Source organism: Bombina bombina, chromosome 1 (assembly GCF_027579735.1).
Source record: "Bombina bombina isolate aBomBom1 chromosome 1, aBomBom1.pri, whole genome shotgun sequence".
NCBI classification, from domain to species: Eukaryota; Metazoa; Chordata; class Amphibia; order Anura; family Bombinatoridae; genus Bombina; species Bombina bombina.
Window position 1 is genome coordinate 1,278,305,082 of NC_069499.1, and position 21,472 is coordinate 1,278,326,553.

At 38.3% G+C, this 21,472-nt stretch overlaps 1 pseudogene; it reads left to right on the forward strand.

Annotated features, from left to right (window-relative positions):
- LOC128648590 (fatty acyl-CoA hydrolase precursor, medium chain-like) overlaps window positions 1–21,472 on the forward strand; it is a 230,976-nt pseudogene that overhangs the window by 151,317 nt on the left and 58,187 nt on the right.

Below are 21,472 nucleotides of genomic sequence, written 5' to 3' on the forward strand. Positions count from 1 at the left end.
AGGTTTGCTCTGATCTTTCCAAAGGGTCTAGACTTAGTCCATGTCAGTCTCTTCAGTAGGGCAGTGGTGGCTTTTAAGCAATTGGGAACTTATGGGGTACAATCCTCACTGCATTTTCTCAAGATATTTTGCTGCCCAATTTAGATAGCCTGAGTAAGTTTACTCAGTATTTCTGTTTTTCCACAGGTCCATGTGAGGGAAGGCATCCTCTCAAACCAGATGAGCTGTCCTGCTGCCGGACAGATGAATTTTAAGGTAACTGCCAATTTTTATTTTTCTATATAATAGGGAAAAAATGGCACTTATTCATCTTAAAAGCTGCAGGGGGATGTATTTTCCGGAGTGTGCAGGTTATAATTTTTGCAGGCACTGTTTATATGAGGAGTTTTTTATTTTTTTGATGGCTCAGTGTTGTCAATCCATTTTTAGTAATGGATTAAAATGTGCTTGTTTTTTTTGTTTTTTTACATGAACGGCTTTTTTTCGGATGAGGGACTGCCCCTTTTAGGGCAGTTCTGTTTTCTCTGACAGCAGAGTATTTTTCACGCTTTTTTCCTCACTTCCTGTAAAGGTGGAGTGAGGTGTGCATGTTTCAGATGGCTCTGCTGTTTAGGAGGCTTCTTGCTGGATTCAGATTGCTGGTCAGGTAGGCTACCTCAGTAATTTTGTTGAGGTGTAGAGTGTTGGTTAATTTATAGGTAATATTTAAGGGGAACAATTTTTTTTAAAAAAATGTTTTTTTATTAAAAAAAAAAAAAAAAAAAAAGAAAGAGTAGTTTTTCTTTTCTTTGCTTTTTAATTATGGAGGCTGTACATGATGTTACTTGTAGCTTATGTTTTGATTCTCAGGTAGAACCCCCAATACCTTTTTGTTCTTCTTGTATTAAAAGAACTTTAGCTTATAGAAATAGACTTTTTAATCCTGAGCCATCAGTAGCTAAAGCAGATGCTGTTCAATAGCCTCCTGTTTCAGATGTGCCGCAGCTTTCTCCTCAAGCATCCCAATCTTTTTCATCTGTTCATGCAGTGCCCGGTGTTTCCTCTCAGGCTGTCTGGAGTTACTTTGCAAGCCCAGGTATCTTCTGCTACTCATAGTATTTTTTCTCAGAAGTCTGAGGATGAAAATTCTTCGGGGGCTTCTGAGGGTGAAATCTCAGATTCAGGCAGTTTAATTCCTTCTTCTGATGCTAAAGTTGTGTCTTTCAGATCTAAGCTGGAAAAACTCCGCTTGTAACTTAAGGAGGTTTTGAATACCCTGGATGACTCTGATACTACTATCATTGTCAACCCTAAGAAATCTAGTAAGTTGAACAAGTATTTTGATGTTCCCTCCGCGATGGAGGTTTTTCCGGTACCAGACCATGCTTCTGAGATTATTGCCCGGGAGTGGGAGAGACCTGGTATTCCTTTTTCTCCATCTTCTATTTGTAAGAAGATGTTTCCTATAGCTGATTTCATTAATGAGTCGTGGCAAACGGTTCCTAAGGTGGAAGGTGCAATTTCCACTTTGGCTAAGAGAACCACTATTCCCATAGAGGATAGATGTTCTTTTAAGGATCCTATGGATAAGAAATTGGTGGCATTATTAAAGAAAATGTATGTTCACCAGGGTCTTCAATGGTAGCCTGCGGTGTGTGTATTGCTACTGTCACCAGTGCGGCAGCCTACTGGTTTGATGCCTTGTCTGATTCTATTCAGACAGATACTCCTCTTGAGGAGATCCAGGACCGGATTAAGGCTCTTAAATTAGCCAATTCTTTTATTACAGATCCTTCTTTACAAGTCATTAAGCTAGGGGCAATAATGTATAGTTTCGCGATTCTAGCCTGCAGAGCTTTATGGTTAAAATCCTGGTCTGCGGATGTTTCTTGTAAGTCTGAGTTGTTAGCAATTTCCTACAAGGGTAAGACATTGTTTGGGCCTGGCTTGGCTGAAATAATTTCAGATTTCTCCGGATGAAAAGGGTTCTTTTATTCCTCAGGATAAGAAGAATAAGCAGAAAGGATGTCAGAGTAATTTTTGTTTCTTTCATAACTTCAGAGGTAAACCCTCTGCTTCTTCTTCCAAACAAGATCATTCCAAGTCTTCCTGGATGTCTGGTCAGTCTTGGAACAAGGGGGAACAGTCTAAGAAGCCCTTGGCTGACTCTAAGTCAGCATGAAGGGTCAGCCCCCAATCCAGGAGTGAATCCAGTAGGGGGCAGACTTTCTCAATTTTCTCAAGCCTGGATACAAGATGTCCCAGACTTGTGGGCCATGGACATTGTATCCCAGGGGTACAGAATAGAATTCAAGACTTTTCCTCCCAGAGGTAGGTTTCTTCTCTCAAGATTATCTGTAGACCAGATAAAGAGAGAGGTGTTACACAACCTAGATGTCGTGTGTGCTTTGAAGTTTTATCTTCAGGCGACTAAGGACTTTCGTCAGTCTTCTGCTTTGTTTGTTTATTTTTCTGGGAAGTGCAAGGGTCAGAAAGCTATGGCTACTTCTCTTTCTTTTTGGAGTATTATTCATTTAGCATATGAGACTGCAGGACAGCAGCCTCCTGAAAGAATCACTGCTCATTCTACGGGGCTGTTTCTTCTTCCTTGGCATTCAAAAATGAAGCTTATGTGGAACAGATTTGCAAAGCTGCAACCTGGTCCTCTTTGCATACTTTTTCAAAATTTGATACTTTTGCTTTGGCTGCGGCTTCTTTTGGGAGAAGGGTTCTACAAGCGGTGGTGCCTTCTGTTTAAGTCTACCTGGCTTGTCCCTCCATTATCATCTGTGTCCTCTAGCTTGGGTATTGGTTTCCACTAGTAATTGATGATTCCGTGGACTCACCATATCTTAGGAAAGAAAACATAATTTATGCTTACCTGATAAAGTTATTTCTTTCCGGATATGGTGAGTCCACGGCCCGCCCTTTATTTAAGACTGTTATTTTTACTGAAACTTCAGGCACCTCTACACCTTTATGTTATCTTCTTTTTCCTTTTTCCTTCAGTCGAATGACTGGGGATTATGGGTCAGGGAAGTGAAATATATAGCAGCTTTGCTGTGGTGCTCTTTAACTCCTCCTGCTGGCCAGGAGTGATATTCCCACTTGTAATTGATGATTCTGTGGACTCATCACAGCAGACATAAATTTATCAGGTAAGCATAAATTATGTTTTTAGGATATCGTATAAACAAAACCCAAATCAAAATTGAAGATAATAAAATCTCGGCAATAACCAACTGGCCCAAACCCAATTCCAGAAAACACGTCCAACGTTTTTTGGGGTTCACAATTTTTTACAGGAGATTTATACACAATTTCACTGCCATAATTAAACTTCTCACTAATCTGACACAATCCCAAACCTGTTCTGTTTTGTTTGGAACTCCCACTGTCAACAGGCTTTTGACCATCTCAAATCTAGGTTTGTCACATCTCCGGGACTACAAATACCACACCCAAAATGTCAATTTGTTTTAGAAGTTGATGCTTCTGAATATGCCATTGGCTCTGTCCTTTCACAGAGGATATCTCTGAAGCATCCTCTACACCCCATTTCTTATTTCTCCAGACTTATGACCCCACCAGAGTTAAATTACCCTGATGGGGAAAGGGAATTACTCGCCATTAAGTGTTCCTTTGATCAATGGAGACATCTTTTGGAAGGAGCTGAACACCCCCTCATCATTTACAATGACCACAAAAATGTACAATATCTTTAAAGCAATCGTACTCTCTCTGCCCACCAACTTCGTTGGAGTTTATACTTTTCTCATTTCTCCTTCATCATTTCTTATCGTCCTGGCACAAAAAATGGGAAAGCGGATGTTCTTTCTAGGAATGATCAGAAACTGCTCACTAATTCACAGCCTTCTACTGTCATCCCAAAATCTAGTATCCTAGGGTTTATCTTAGATATTCTACTCGATGTAAAAATCAATCAACAAAATGATAAAACAAAACCTACTAACCTGCTTTGTCCAGACAAAGATGTTGTACTTCACTATCGCATCAGTATATACATATCTCCAACTTTAAACACTGCTGTCTTGCATGCTACACATGATTCTCCATTGGCAGGACACTTGGGTACTCACAAAACCTTCAATCTTCTTCAAAGGTCTTTTTGGTGGCCTTCTATGATAGCTTCTGTTAAAAAATATATCAGCTCTTGTACTACCTGTGCCACCTCTAAACCTTCACACCAAATGCCAGTAGGTTTGTTACAACCCCTACCTGTTCCTGATAGACCATGGGCCACAGTGTCCATGGATTATATTGTTGAACTCCCAAAATCTTCTTTATATACTGTCATCTTTGTTGTGGTAGATTTGTTCTCTAAGATGGCCTATTTTATTTCTATAAACTCACACCCCACAGCTCAGATAACAGCAGAACTGTTCCTCAAGGAGGTAATCCATCTACATGGTCTCCCAACAACTGTTTTGAGCAATAAGGGTAGCCAATTCACTCCAATATTTTGGAATTTACTTTGTAAAGCATTCAAAATCCATCAACAACTAACTACCTCAAATCATCCCCAAACAAACGGCCAGTGTGAGAGGACAAATCAGTGGTTAGAGCAATTCTTAAGATGTTTCTATTCTAATAAACAAGAGACTTGGGCTACATACCTTCCCTACTTAGAGTTTGCCTATAATAACACCACCAACTCGACCACTGGTTATTCACCTTTTTATATCAACTCAGGCATTCATCCAAGATTCCATCCTCTATCTTCAACCAGTACTTCCTGCCCACAGGTTAATGACTTGATTAACTCCATCAACCATACTTTTGCTGTAGTCCGAGATAATATTAAAAGTGCTCAAGCCACACAAAAGAAATATTACGACCTCCGTCACCGCCCACAATCATTATATAAGGTAGGACAGTTGGTTTGGTTGGCTACTAAAAATCTTAGACTACATAACCCCTGCAGGAAACTTAATACATTTTACATTGGTCCTTTCCCAATCACTGCCATACTTAACCCTATGACTGTGACTCTGCAGTTGCCACCAACTTATCATATTCATCCTACTTTTCACATATTTCTGATCAAACCCTGCAATGCCTCCAAAACTTCTCCATTTAACACAGCAGATTCTCCTCTTCCCGATCAAGAATAAGAGGTTCAGGCTATTTTAGACTCCAGACATTATCATGGTGAGCTTCAGTACCTTGTACATTGGGCTGGATATGATTCATCAGAGGATTCCTGGAAGCCTGCTGCTAACCTCTCTGCAGACAGGTTGGTCTCGGTCTTCCACCACCTACATCCGTACAGAGCTGCACCTTGAAACCTCATAGAGGTTTCCTTTTTGGGGGGAGTGTGTCATAGGTCGTACCACCTTACTTACTTTGTGCTTATATCCCTATTCCACCTTAAAAGCAAATTATGATTAGTGGCTCTATAAAACTTTCACCCTCCTTTTCACCTTTGCTGGTTTATTGAAGTGATTACTACTATTCACCTCACCAGCTATTCTGGTACGTCCAGTCTAAAAAATTCTAAAGTTTGTGCCTTGTTTCCCAACGCTAAAGAAATACTTGAGATCTGCCATTCTTCACCTGCTCTATGTCATTACCCTGTGTCAAGTGCTCCAGGACCGCAACTGCCGCGCAGATTCACAGACCAACTACGCTCCTTCATCGGCAGCTCGACAGGAACCCGTTCCATCCGGAACTCCGCATCCTGACTTCTCTCAGAAGGAGATTGTGAGTATCCGTTACTCTTTGAAGACTCAATCTCTCCCCTGTGAATGTAAGTGCTTACCTGTTGTGGATGATTGTCAGTCTCCGCTCTAAGTCAGCTTTGTGTGTATAGTATAACACAAATCATAACTATTGCACTTGTTACCTGCTGTCTTACCCCGATCACTGACTGACTATATCAACTCAATATTTTGTGAACTCTAAACGTTCTAAGTAAAAGATCCTTTCTGTTTTCCTTCACTGTCTCATCAGAGTTTTCCAGTAGCCAGTTGACATAATATTTGGGTTACCATAGATCAAATCTCTCTATGTTTTCTACATACCTTGCCTTATAATTAGTCATATATATTTCTTGTATATATTTGACTAAGATCATCAAGGCTAAAATATAACATTTATTTTAGACTGGTTTACTTACTAGCAAATCTCCTAACATATTTGGCACATTCTAACTTTTGCACAAGCTGATCCTGACATGCAGTTACATTGTGACTAAAACAGAGCATTTATTGGCTATCCTGTTGAGGGGGATAAAATCCAGTTTTGAATTGCTATTTGAAACATTAGGGACAACCTACCCAAATTCAGTACTGTCCCAGAAAATACAGAATGGATTGTCATCTTAGATTCATGCAATCACTTTGTAGCATATAGCAGGGTCAAGAACTGCAGTATTCTTGGATATTAAATAAAAAAACAAGGTCTCTCTTGAAAAGTGAAAAAAAATCACAATTTACTTATATAAAATGTGAAAAAGACAAAATTAAGAGTGACATGGTGCCATCATACTATTCTCTACTTCTGTTAATGAGTAGTGGTCCAGATCCAGCATCCAGGCTATTATAAATGTATTATATTAAATTGCATAGTTCTATATTTGGCACCGCCAGTCCCAAGTCTCATTTTTCTCCTAATAACAATTTTAGGCTAATCCTAGCTTTCTTACCTTTCCAGATAAACTTATTAATACTTTTATTTATCAACTTTATGTCCATTTTTTATAAAGTAATAGAATCGATTGTAAAATATATAAAAGCTTAGGGAAACTCACCATTTTAACCAGACTAAATCTATAATTTAATTTTAGTGAAATTTTTTCCCTTCTCTTTAATTCTTCAGTAAACTGTTTTATTACCAGTGAATAATTCAAATTTTACCATCTTTTGGTATCTATTGATATTTTTACACCTAAATATACTAGGTAGTCATGAATTTCTTTAAATTCTATATGAAATTATTTTTTTCTATTTAACCACATAATTTCTGATTTTTACGTATTCACTACATAACCAGAATATAAACCAGAGTCTTGTAGTATCTTTAAAATATCATTATAAGAGCTAGAGCAATGATTTATAAACTAGATTAGGAGTTTCCCATATAGATATACTTTTATCTCTATTCCCCCTAAATAATACCTTCAATTTTATTCCTCAGTGCTATAGCTGATGCTTCAATAGCAAGATTAAACAGTATAGGATAGATTGGACAACCCTGTCTAGTACCTCTAAATATTTTATTTATTATCATTTATTTATAAAGCACCAGCAGATTGTGCAGCGCTATACAAAAAATAAAAACATTACAGGGATACATTAATACACAAACAAGTACAGTAGGGGTAAATAACAGTTGTAGGTGCAAAAATTGAGTTGTACAAAAGGAGAGGAATGCCCTGCCTTTGAGCACAATCAGTAGTAGTTCATTTTAAACACAGATTGACACAAAAGGCAAGGGAGAAGAGAAATAAGTCTGATATAAAGCAGTGTAAACTGAGAGTGAGTATTAACATAAGGGGGGAAACAAAGTGTATGGTGACTGAGCAAAAGAGGTTTGGAAAAGTGTAAAAGAATGTGGTAAAATGTCAGTACAAAGGCTGTGAGTCTGAAGTGGTTTCTTTATCCTGGATTATTAGTGACAACTGCACATAATTACTGTTAGAAGGTGTATATATTAAGGTAAACACTAGGGTGGTGGTGGTGGGAGGATTAGAGGGCTAGTGATTGCAAATCTGGAGTCTGATGTTAGATGTGAGGCTGTGGAAAGAGAAATGAAAGGCTAACATGCCTGGTGAGAAAGTATAGGGGGGAGGAGTGGTTTGAAACACAGCAGAGGGGGAGAAAAGATTGTAGAAAAATATTGGAATATTACAATGAGATTTAAACATAATTCCATGATAGCCCAACAGAAATAAGAAATAATTGCACTCAGTGTCTTGATTGGAAAGACTATTTAGATGAATTACCTTGTAAACTGTTTTGCAAATCTGGAGTCTGATGTTAGATGTGAGGCTTGTAAACTGTTTTGTAAATCTGGAGTCTGATGTTAGATGTGAGGCTTGTAAACTGTTTTACAAATCTGGAGTCTGATGTTAGATGTGAGACTTGTAAACTGTTTTGCAAATCTGGAGACTGATGTTAGATGTAAGGCTTGGAAACAAAAACGAAGGCAGGAGCACCGGATACAGTTCAACAATTTATTGCAGTTTAAAACATGGAAATAAGGCTACCTGAGGATGATAGCCAACAAAAATAGGAGCAGTGGTGAAGTGTGGGTATCCCCGTTACCCGCTGATGTTTTGGCATTGTGCCGTATTCGTAGCATAGCATGGGCAACACCTGAGTTGCATACCTTTCTATACCCTAAAAGTGCCTTATAATTGGCTAAAAGAAAAAAGAAACATGTGACCAATACCTCAAAAACACACCTATGTGTAAAAACACGCCCCCTAATAGACATTTAAACACAATTCACTTCAATTGGTTATATATAATATGCAAGTTGCATTTAGAGCATTTCTGTCATAAATTTTTATTTTGTCTTCTATTTCTAACACTATAGGTGAGGTTATTGGGAAGATCTTTGTAGATAAAACCCTGTTTATTAATGAATTTGAAATCAAATACATGTCAATTCTAGAATGAGTTGTATACACCTTAGACAAGCAAGTATATTCTCTGGCTAAATGGTTGTATTCTCCATATATCATTCTCCATATATTATTAAAATAAAGAGATTATAAAAAAATCCTTCATAATATTTCTTTCCTTAGACTTTAGTTTCTTAATTGACATTTGATAGTTTGATCTATTTATTGCTGGTTTATGTACAAGATTAAAATCCCCTGCAAAAATACGTTTTTTGTTAGTATTCTAACAACGTATTTTGCACATTTTCCCAGATGCAACTATCCCTGTTGTTAGAGTCATAACTATTACATAAAACATAATCAATTTTATGTATCTTTATTTCCATTATTACATAACTTTCATCTTTGTCTATATCACATTTTCCTAGTTCATACTATTTCAGTAGTATTATGACTCCTTTCTTTCTTTCATCACACAGAGTATATATTACTTCCTTGACCCATCCCCATTTTATATTTTCAAATTCTTTAGTGTTTAAATGTGTTTCTTGAATTAATGCTACATCTGCCTTTTAAATTTGCTAAGTGTTCCCATACTGTTTTTTATTTTATTGAAGACGTAAAACCTCCAACATTCCATTACACAAATTTCAACAACATATTATAGGTTTATAGCTTATTAAAAAGTTTTCTCTTGTAAAGGAGGGGCACAGAGGAAGAGAAAGAGGAAAAAAAGGGATTTCCCTTTATTTGATATATAACCAATCCTTTTAATTTCTCTCTTAAGTATAAAAAATAACAGTTTATACATATTACATTAAATAAGTAAAAAAAGAACAAAAACAAGTAAAATAAATCCACAAAAGATAAAAGAAGAATCAAATCAAGATAAATAACATTACTATTTATCTTTCCTATATAAGGGCTAGATTACAAGTGGTGCAGTATTTTTTTTGTTGGGAGAGTAAGTTAATTTTGAGCAAATGATATTGCAGTAGTTTAAACAGCGTGCCACTTGTAATATGAATTTCAGTGTAAACAACACTGCAATCTTGGGAAAGTGTTTATGCTCCTCCCACTAACAATAGAGCTCCACTCATAAAAAAAATTTATATGGAATTTTTTTTTAAAAATAGTGCTCTTTCATATCCACAAAAAATCTAGATATGATAATATTCCAATGATAAATACATATAGGCCTAGATTTGGAGTTTGGCGGTAGCCGTGAAAACCAGCGTTAGAGGCTCCTAACGCTGGTTTTAGGCTACCTCCGGTATTTGGAGTCACTCAAAAAAGGGTCTAACGCTCACTTTTCAGCTGCGACTTTTCCATACCGCAGATCCCCTTACGTCATTTGCGTATCCTATCTTTTCAATGGGATCTTTCTAACTCCGGTATTTAGAGTCGTGTCTGAAGTGAGCGTTAGAAATCTAACGACAAAACTCCAGCCGCAGAGAAAAGTCAGTAGTTAAGAGCTTTCTGGGCTAACGCCGGTTCATAAAGCACTTAACTACTGTACTCTAAAGTACACTAACACCCATAAACTACCTATGTACCCCTAAACCGAGGTCCCCCCACATCGCCGCCACTCGATTAAATTTTTTTAACCCCTAATCTGCCGACCGCCACCTACGTTATACTTATGTACCCCTAATCTGCTGCCCCTAACACCGCCGACCCCTATATTATATTTATTAACCCCTAACCTGCCCCCCACAACGTCGCAGCCAGCTACCTACAATAATTAACCCCTAATCTGCCGACCGCAAAGCGCCGCCACCTACATTATAGCTATGTACCCCTAATCTGCTGCCCCTAACACCGCCGACCCCTGTATTATATTTATTAACCCCTAATCTGCCGCCCTCAACGTCGCCTACACTTATTAACCCCTAATCTGCCGAGCGGACCGCACCGCTATTATTATAAAGTTATTAACCCCTAATCCGCCTCACTAACCCTATAATAAATAGTATTAACCCCTAATCTGCCCTCCCTAACATCGCCGACACCTAACTTCAATTATTAACCCCTAATCTGCCAACCGGAGCTCACCGCTATTCTAATAAATGTATTAACCCCTAAAGCTAAGTCTAACCCTAACACTAACACCCCCCTAAATTAAATATAATTTTAATCTAACGAAATTAACTCTTCTTAAATAAATTATTCCTATTTAAAGCTAAATACTTACCTGTAAAATAAATCCTAATATAGCTACAATATAAATTATAATTATATTATAGCTATTTTAGGATTAATATTTATTTTACAGGTAACTTTGTATTTATTTTAACCAGGTACAATAGCTATTAAATAGTTAAGAACTATTTAATAGCTAAAATAGTTAGAATAATTACAAATTTACCTGTAAAATAAATCCTAACCTAAGTTACAATTAAACCTAAGACTACACTATCAATAAATAAATTAAATACAATTCCTACAAATAACTACAATGAAATAAACTAACTAAAGTACAAAAAATAAAAAAGAACTAAGTTACAAAAAATAAAAAAATATTTACAAACATAAGAAAAATACAATTTTAAACTAATTACACCTACTCTAAGCCCCCTAATAAAATAACAAAGACCCCCAAAATAACAAAATGCCCTACCCTATTCTAAATTACTAAAGTTCAAAGCTCTTTTACCTTACCAGCCCTGAACAGGGCCCTTTGCGGGGCATGCCCCAAGAAGTTCAGCTCTTTTGCCTGTAAAAAAAAACCATACAATACCCCCCCCCCAACATTACAACCCACCACCCACATACCCCTAATCTAACCCAAACCCCCCTTAAATAAACCTAACACTAAGCCCCTGAAGATCTTCCTACCTTATCTTCACCATACCAGGTTCACCGATCCGTCCTGAAGAGCTCCTCCGATGTCCTGATCCAAGCCCAAGCGGGGGGCTGAAGAGGTCCATGATCCAGCTGAAGTCTTCATCCAAGCGGGAGCTGAAGAGGTCCATGATCCGGATGAAGTCTTCATCCAAGCGGGAGCTGAAGAGGTCCATGATCCGGATGAAGTCTTCTATCAACGGCATCTTCAATCTTCTTTCTTCGGGAGCCATCATCTTCCATCCGACGCGGAACATCCTCTTCTCCCGACGCCTACTAGCCGAATGACGGTTCCTTTAAGGGACGTCATCCAAGATGGCGTCCCTCGAATTCCGATTGGCTGATAGGATTCTATCAGCCAATCGGAATTAAGTTAGGAATATTCTGATTGGCTGATGGAATCAGCCAATCAGAATCAAGTTCAATCCGATTGGCTGATCCAATCAGCCAATCAGATTGAGCTCGCATTCTATTGGCTGTTCCGATCAGCCAATAGAATGCGAGCTCAATCTGATTGGCTGATTGGATCAGCCAATCGGATTGATCTTGATTCTGATTGGCTGATTCCATCAGCCAATCAGAATATTCCTACCTTAATTCCGATAGGCTGATAGAATCCTATCAGCCAATCGGAATTCGAGGGACGCCATCTTGGATGACGTCCCTTAAAGGAACCGTCATTCGGCTAGTAGGCGTCGGGAGAAGAGGATGTTCCGCGTCGGATGGAAGATGATGGCTCCCGAAGAAAGAAGATTGAAGATGCCGTTGATAGAAGACTTCATCCGGATCATGGACCTCTTCAGCTCCCGCTTGGATGAAGACTTCATCCGGATCATGGACCTCTTCAGCTCCCGCTTGGATGAAGACTTCATCCGGATCATGGACCTCTTCAGCTCCCGCTTGGATGAAGACTTCAGCCGGATCATGGACCTCTTCAGCCCCCCGCTTGGGCTTGGATCAGGACATCGGAGGAGCTCTTCAGGACGGATCGGTGAACCTGGTATGGTGAAGATAAGGTAGGAAGATCTTCAGGGGCTTAGTGTTAGGTTTATTTAAGGGGGGTTTGGGTTAGATTAGGGGTATGTGGGTGGTGGGTTGTAATGTTGGGGGGGGTATTGTATGTTTTTTTTTACAGGCAAAAGAGCTGAACTTCTTGGGTCATGCCCCGCAAAGGGCCCTGTTCAGGGCTGGTAAGGTAAAAGAGCTTTGAACTTTAGTAATTTAGAATAGGGTAGGGCATTTTGTTATTTTGGGGGGCTTTGTTATTTTATTAGGGGGCTTAGAGTAGGTGTAATTAGTTTAAAATTGTTGTAATATTTTTCTTATGTTTGTAAATATTTTTTTATTTTTTGTAACTTAGTTCTTTTTTATTTTTTGTACTTTAGTTAGTTTATTTCATTGTAGTTATTTGTAGGAATTGTATTTAATTTATTTATTGATAGTGTAGTGTTAGGTTTAATTGTAACTTAGGTTAGGATTTATTTTACAGGTAAATTTGTAATTATTTTAACTAGGTAACTATTAAATAGTTCTTAACTATTTAATAGCTATTGTACATGTTTAAAATAATTACAAAGTTGCCTGTAAAATAAATATTAATCCTAAAATAGCTACAATGTAATTATAATTTATATTGTAGCTATATTAGGATTTTTTTTACAGGTAAGTATTTAGCTTTAAATAGGAATAATTTATTTAATAAGAGTTAAATAATTTTGTTAGATTAAAATTATATTTAATTTAGGGGGGTGTTAGTGTTAGGGTTAGACTTAGCTTTAGGGGTTAATACATTTATTAGAAGAGTGGTGAGCTCCGGTCGGCAGATTAGGGGTTAAGAATTGAAGTTAGGTGTCGGCGATGTTAGGGAGGGCAGATTAGGGGTTAATACTATTTATTATAGGGTTAGTGAGGCGGATTAGGGGTTAATAACTTTATAATAATAGCGGTGTGGTCCGCTCAGCAGATTAGGGGTTAATAAGTGTAGGCGACATTGAGGGCGGCAGATTAGGGGTTAATAAATATAATATAGGGGTCGGCGGTGTTAGGGGCAGCAGATTAGGGGTACATAAGGATAATGTAAGTAGCGGCGGTTTACGGAGCGGCAGATTAGGGGTTAAAAATAATATGCAGGGGTCAGTGATAGCGGGGGCGGCAGATTAGAGGTTAATAAGTGTAAGGTTAGGGGTGTATAGACTCGGGGTACATGTTAGAGTGTTAGGTGCAGACGTAGGAAGTGTTTCCCCATAGCAAACAATGGGGCTGCGTTAGGAGCTGAACGCGGCTTTTTTGCAGGTGTTAGGTTTTTTTTCAGCTCAAACAGCCCCATTGTTTCCTATGGGGGAATCGTGCACGAGCACGTTTTTGAGGCTGGCCGCGTCCGTAAGCAACTCTGGTATCGAGAGTTGCATTTGCGTTAAATATGCTCTATGCTCCTTTATTGGAGCCTAACGCAGCCTTTCTGTGGACTCTCAATACCAGAGTTATTTTAAAGGTGCGACCAGAAAAAAGCCGGCGTTAGCTACGCGGGTCCTTACCGACAAAACTCTAAATCTAGCTGATAGACATTTAAATAATCATATTGTGTAAAGGAAGATTTTAATATTAGCTTTTTAATGTGCATACTAACAGTAAATATATTCTAACATATTTGAAAAATGTAAGAAAAAAAAATGCTCAATGGATTAACACCAGCAATTTTAAACATTATTTTATCATAATCCTAATATTTTCTGGGGACCTTCTGGGACTGGGAGGTGAAGGAGGCTGGTCGACGGGGGTCTGCAGGTGTTTTGTATTTGGAGCCATGATTCAAGGGGAGGAGTTACTTGTGCATTATGACCCTGGCGGGGCATGCTGTGGCTCCGGGACAGGGAAGTCATGAACAAATTTGGAAAAGTCCCTGGTTTCGCTTTGGAAACCATGACATTTGTCTTGAAAAGGAAGTTGCTTGAAGGACATTAGGCAGAGCTTCCAAACCATGATGGGATGGTTGGAAGCTTAGGCTTGAGCATAGTAAATATTTTTTCTTAGCCTTTGAATTACATTGCTGACTTCATGAACCTAGGTTCCTCAGCTAATTGTTGGAATTGAACCCTGATGCATATCATTGTGTCTTTCTTCCATCTCAGTACAGGTGATAAACATGCACGTGGGAACTTTGGATTCCTGGATCAAGTTGCTGCTTTACAGTGGGTTCAAGAAAATATTGAGGACTTTGGAGGCGACCCACAGTCTGTTACTATATTTGGTGAATCTGCTGGTGGAGTCAGTGTGGCAGCACACGTAAGCGTTATCTATTTCTTGATGACTAAGGAGCCATTGCTATGAAAGCAGACTATACTTTTGACTTTTGGGTTGAAAGCAGTTGGCTGCTTGAACTAGGATTTTTAGTAAAAAAACACACTTATTAAATAGCGCTTACTTCCAAACAGGAAAGGGTTCTTAATCACTATTACTAATTTGAATTCAATACTGCTATCAAATGTATGCTTACAGTGTCAAATACTGCCCAATTATACAGACTACAATTGGTACTATATTCATAAAAAATGCAATAAATTAAAACATGAGCTTTGTGTCATTAGAACCATACAAAACATACAATATATCCTATATAATAAAAGGCCAAGTGTGTTTGTCCGAAGCTGTCATGCGCAGTAGAGACTGCAGATGAGGACAAACACACCTGGCCTTCTAACTGTCTTGACTTCCTTCTGGCGTCGCGTGTGGTGGAATGGGCGTGGCCGGTGGACGTGACGTGGGCGGGGCAGGGCAGGGCATAGGCGTGACCGGACGGGGCGTGATGTGGGTGGGGTTGGGCGGGGCCAGATGCCAGGTGAATGCACAGTGAGTGATTCATTGAGACAGAGCTCTAAAAAGAAGGGGATAGTGAGAGCAGAAGAAGGGGATAAAGAGAGGGGGGAGAGAGTACAAAATAGAGGGGGGAGAGAGCACAAAAGAGAGGGGGGAGAGAGCACAAAAGAGGGGGGAGAGAGCACAAAAGAGAGGGGGGAGAGAGCACAAAAGAGAGGGGGGAGAGAGCACAAAAGAGAGGGGGAGAGAGCACAAAAGAGTGGGGGGAGAGAGAGCACAAAAGAGAGGGGGGGAGAGCACAAAAGAGAGGGGGGGAAGAGAGAGGGGGAGAGAGAGCACAAAAGGAATGGGGAGAGAGCACAAAAGAGAGGGTGAAGAGAGCACAAAAGAGAGGGGGGAGAGTGCACAAAAGAGAGGGGGGAGAGAGCACAAAAGAGAGGGGGAGAGCACAAAAGAGAGGGGGGAGAGAGAGCACAAAAGAGAGGGGGAGAGCACAAAAGAGAGGGGGGAAGAGAGAGGGGGAGAGAGAGCACAAAAGAGAGGGGGAGAGCACAAAAGAGAGGGGGAGAGAGCACAAAAGAGAGAGGGGGAGAGAGAGCACAAAAGGAAGGGGGAGAGAGCACAAAAGAGAGGGGGAAGAGAGCACAAAAGAGAGGGGGGGAGTGCACAAAAGAGAGGGGGGAGAGAGCGCACAAGAGAGGGGGAGAAAGCACAAAAGAGAGGGGGGAGAGAGCACAAAAGAGAGGGGGAGTGCACAAAAGAGAGGGGGAAGAGAGAGAGCAAAAGAGTGGGAGAGAGACAGCAAAAGAGAGGGAGAGAGACAGCAAAAGAGGGGGGAGAGAGAGCAAAAGAAAAAAGGGAGAGAGAGAGCAAAAGAGAGGGGGAAAAGAGAGAGCAAAAGAGAGGGGGGAGAGAGAGAGCAAAAGAGAGGGGAGAAGGAGAGAGCAAAAGAGAGGGGATATAGAGAGAGAGCAAGGGGTGGGACAGCTGTACTGCAAAAAATGGCCCGTGTACACAGGCTTTAGGACTAGTGAAAATATAAAAAAAATAATTACACAACCTGGTGCAACTGTTTACCGGTGGTGTCCTGCGTGCCGCCCGGAGTATGATAGAATCCAGAGATCTGTAGAAAACAAAGCGCAACCAGACTCAAGTGCAGGTAAATAACATTAGACACACCACACTGATGAATCGCAAGGGTCACAATCACACACGTAGTGAGTACCACATCGAGAGACATACTTGGAGGAAAGAAAGACACTTTGTTGTCACACGGACTGTGTTTTCCACATTTTTATCCTGATGATGGGGATATGTTGCAGTGCGCAATAAAAGAGTTTACATTGTAAGTGCAATTCATCAGTGTGTCTTATGTTATTTACCTGCACTTGAGTCTGGTTGCGCTGTGTTTTCTACAGATCTTAGGATTTTTAGTGCAGATATTTAAAAAAAAAAAAAGGTTTACTTTTTCCAAATTGAACCAACATTACCCGTTTTAAAACAGTTAAGTTTAGCTATAACTTAGATAAATTATTCAAATTCAGGGCTAGATTATGAGTGGCATGCTAACTGTTGTAAGCAAGCGAAAAGGGGTGCGCACATCAGAAGTAGGGCGCGTATTACAGGTTGAAAGTAAACGCATGACTGGATAGTGCGACTTCAGAGATCTGTTTAACTGCTACGCTTGACTAAAAAGTTGCACAAAACACATCAAAAATTTGCAATAATAGAAAATGTATAAGGGATAAAAGATATGAGGTCTCAGGTGTTAGAAAAAAAAAGTACTGCAAAGGGCTTTAACATAGAGATAAATACATGTCTAAATATATATATATATATATATATATATATATACTGTATGTGTATGTATATATATATATATATATATATATATGTATACATACATATATATTACTGTGAAAAAGTCTTAGGCCACCATTAGATTGGTTGTTCTAGCAATGGTATAATGACCATATATAATTATTTCTCAGCTCTTTATTAGAATAATATTTTTTCAGCACGATAATGATTGCAAGCACACTGCTAATGCAGTGGAATCATATTTGGAGAGAAAATCAGCTGATAAAATACTGACAGTCCAGACCTGAATATTATAAAGGCAGTATGGGATCACTTGGACAGAGAAAGAAATAAAAGACAACCTAAATCTAAAGAAGAACTCTGGGAAGTGCTGAAAGAAGCCTGGTATAATATACCAGAAGATTACTGCAGAAAACTTCAGGACAGTCTCCCCAAAAGGGTTCAAGATGTGCTTAGTGCCAAGGGAGGTCACACTAAATACTGACTTTTGCCTGAAGAAGCCATTTTGTTCTGAAAATTGTGGGTTTTTTTTATATTTCGTGCACATATTTCCTGCATTTTCTGTTTGTATCTTAATAAAAAGACCGAAAAATAAATATGGATGGTCATTATACCATTGCTAAAACCACAAATCTAATGGTGGCCTAAGACTTTTGAACAGTACTGTATGTATATAGACCTCCAGTGGAATGATTAAATGTGGTGATGTGAATGATCTTATCCCCTCTTGGAGTATGGTATTGTCAATCAGTAGTTTCACTCAGCGGAAGTTCTCTTTATATCCTCTCATTAGGCAGGAAATTTAATACAAGTAGATACAACGACCGTTAAAAAATGCACTCACATGGTATTTGCAGAACACTTACTTGGCATGACAGACTCTTTAAGACTGGACAGGAACACCTTGGGAATTTAACCATTCGTTCCTTGAAATCAGATTGGTTCCTTATATCTTTAATGTGTTTACCATACCTCATATTGCTTGAGGTTATACCATATGAGTGTATTTTTTAACGGTTGTTGTAACTACTTATATTACATTTTCAGTATTACACAATTGTTTCTCTTCTCTCATTTTTTATCTATATGATTATGTCCTGTCTAATGAGAGGATATAAAGAGAACTTCCCCTGAGTGAAACTACTGATTGACAATACCATACTCCAAGATGTGCTGCCTGCAAACTGCGGGTAGGAGCACTGGCCTGCCCTACTCTCCAAATACTCCACCCCAGGGACCCAGACATAAATCACATATTTTCTTTATGTGGTAAACAAACACAACTATTCTCCCTGGGGTTGTCAGACCATACCCTGCACTGCAGGACGTTTGGGGGAATATAGACACCTTCTAATACTATGCCTTGGGTTCTGTCACAATATGTATTTATGTATTCACATGTGTATATATGTATTTACAGACATATATAAAAAATCTAAACACATAAATACATATGTGTATGTGTGTGTGTGTGTGTATATATATATATATATATATATATATATATATATATACTGTGTGTATATATATATATATATATATATATATATATATATATATATATATGCAATGGTGCATTAGAGCCCTTTGCAGTCAAGTAGCTGAAAACATGTACACTTATAGTTATGCAATATTCATATTTATAAAAGTGTTTAACTGTGTATGTAATGTAAATATTTTACATTCCAATGTTCTTCACATAGGGTGTTAGGTTACTTTTCTACTTTTGTCTCTATATTGAAGTCTATGGGGGAGTACGGTCATGATATTCGAACATCAGCTTTATGTGAGCATCGGGTTAGCACTCGCAATTTTTACTTTCAACTTGTAATACGTGTACTACTCCACATATGCAAAAAGCTCAACTTCAGCTTTTGTGTGCTTAAAAAGCCATAGTTAGAATATGGCAACCTCATTAACATATTCCCCCAAGACTTCAATGGAGTGCCCAACAAGTTGCAAAAACCCAATCACATTGTTTGAAGTGCACTAACCTGAAATAAAATATTAAAGGGACAGTCAAGTCCAAAAAAAACTTTCATGATTTTAATAGGGAATGCAATTTTACACAACTTTCCGATTTACTTTTATCACCAATTTTGCTTTGTTCCCTTGGTATTCTTAGTTGAAAGATGATTCTAGGAGGTTCATATGCTAATTTCTTAGACCTTGAAGACTGCCTCTAATCTGAATGCATTTTGACCACTAGATGGCATTAGTTCATGTGTTTTATATAGATAACATTGAGCTCATGCACATGAAGTTACCCGGGAGTGAGCACTGATTGGCTAAAATGCAAGTCTGTCAAAAGAACTGAAATAAGGGGGCAGTTTGCAGAGGCTTAGATACAATATAATCACAGAGGTAAAAAGTGTATTTATATAACTGTGTTGGTTATGCAAAACTGGGGAATGGGTAATAAAGGGATTATCTTTATTTTTAAACAACAAAAATTCTGGTGTTGACTGTCCCTTTAATATTAAACATACCAATGTTGTTCACATAGAAGGATATGATCTATTTATTCATAAATACATATTTCTCTATATACAGTATATATAATGGTTAACAGTTGTGATGGTCTAACCTGTAATGCGTAAAATTCAATTGCACTTGAGCAAATGCGTTTACTGTGGCAACTGTTACCGCACCACTCGTAATCTAACCTATAATAGGTGAAAGGGATATGAAACCCAAATTTTTTGCTACCCAGGGTGCAGAACCAAAAATGGGCCTGCTCCTAAGCTTACATTCCTGATTTTCAAATAAAGATACCAAGAGAACATAAAAATGATAATAGGAGTACATTATAAAGTTGCTTAAAATTGCATGCTGTGGGGGGTAGTTATCATTGTGTTAACTTTCCTGCCTTCGCCGGCCCAATACGCCCCCCTAAGCTCGCCTACCATCGCCGCCGCGGACCTGAAAAAATACGCCTAAGTTATCAATAAATCTGTCAAAAAGCCGCGCACCAAGTACGGGGCAATGAGCAGCGGACTGTGATAGTTATCACACATCCGATCTCGCTGCTCTTCGGCTTTTTCACAGCTTTATTGCTAGCCTGTCACTAAGCACCCACACTAAACTACACTGTTCTACCCCCTATACCGGCGCCCCCGGAGCCCCCCGCAACTAAATAAAGTTACTAACCCCTAAACCGCCGCTCCTAGACCCCGCTGCAACTCTTATAAATATATTAACCCCTAAACCGCCGCTCCCGGAGCCCACCGCAACACTTATATATTTATTAACCCCTAACCCGCCGCTCCCGGACACCACCGCAACCTACATTATACCTAGTAACCCCTATCCTGCCCCCCCTATACCGTCGCCCTCTATAATAAAGTTATTAACCCCTATCCTGCTGATCCCGCACCTCGCTGCAACTAAATAGTTTAACCCCTAAACCGCCGCTCCCGGACCCTGCCGCAACCTATATTAAATTTATTAACCCCTAATCTGCCCCCCCTACACCGTCGCCACCTATAATACTTTTATTAACCCCTATCCTGCCCCCCACTACACCGCCGCCACTGTAAGAAATTTATTAACCCCTAAACCTAAGTCTAACACTAACCCTAACACCCCCCTAACTTAAATATTAATTAAATAAATCTAAATAATATTTCTATTATCAACTAAATTAATCCTATTTAAAACTAAATACTTACCTATAAAATAAACCCTAATATAGCTACAATATAAATAATAATTATATTGTAGCTATCTTAGGATTTATTTTTATTTTACCGGTAACTTTCAATTTATTTTAACTAGGTACAATAGTTATTAAATAGTTATTAACTATTTAATAGCTACCTAGCTAAAATAAAGAGAAATTTACCTGTAAAATAAAAACTAACCTAAGTTACAATTACACCTAACACTACACTATACTTTAATAAATTATTCCTATTTAAAACTAAATACTTACCTGTAAAATAAACCCTAAAATAGCTACAATGTAATTAATAACTTAGGTTAGGATTTATTTTACAGGTAATTTTGTATTTCTTTTAGCTAGGTAGTTATTAAATAGTTAATAACTATTTAATAACTATTCTAACTAGCTAAAATAAATACAAAGTTACCTGTAAAATAAATATAAATCCTAAAATAGCTATAATGTAATTATTAATTACATTGTAGCTATTTTAGGGTTTATTTTACAGGTAAGTATTTAGTTTTAAATAGGAATAATTTATTAAAGTATAGTGTAGTGTTAGGTGTAATTGTAACTTAGGTTAGTTTTTATTTTACAGGTAAATTTCTCTTTATTTTAGCTAGGTAGCTATTAAATAGTTAATAACTATTTAATAACTATTGTACCTAGTTAAAATAAATTGAAAGTTACCGGTAAAATAAAAATAAATCCTAAGATAGCTACAATATAATTATTATATATATTGTAGCTATATTAGGGTT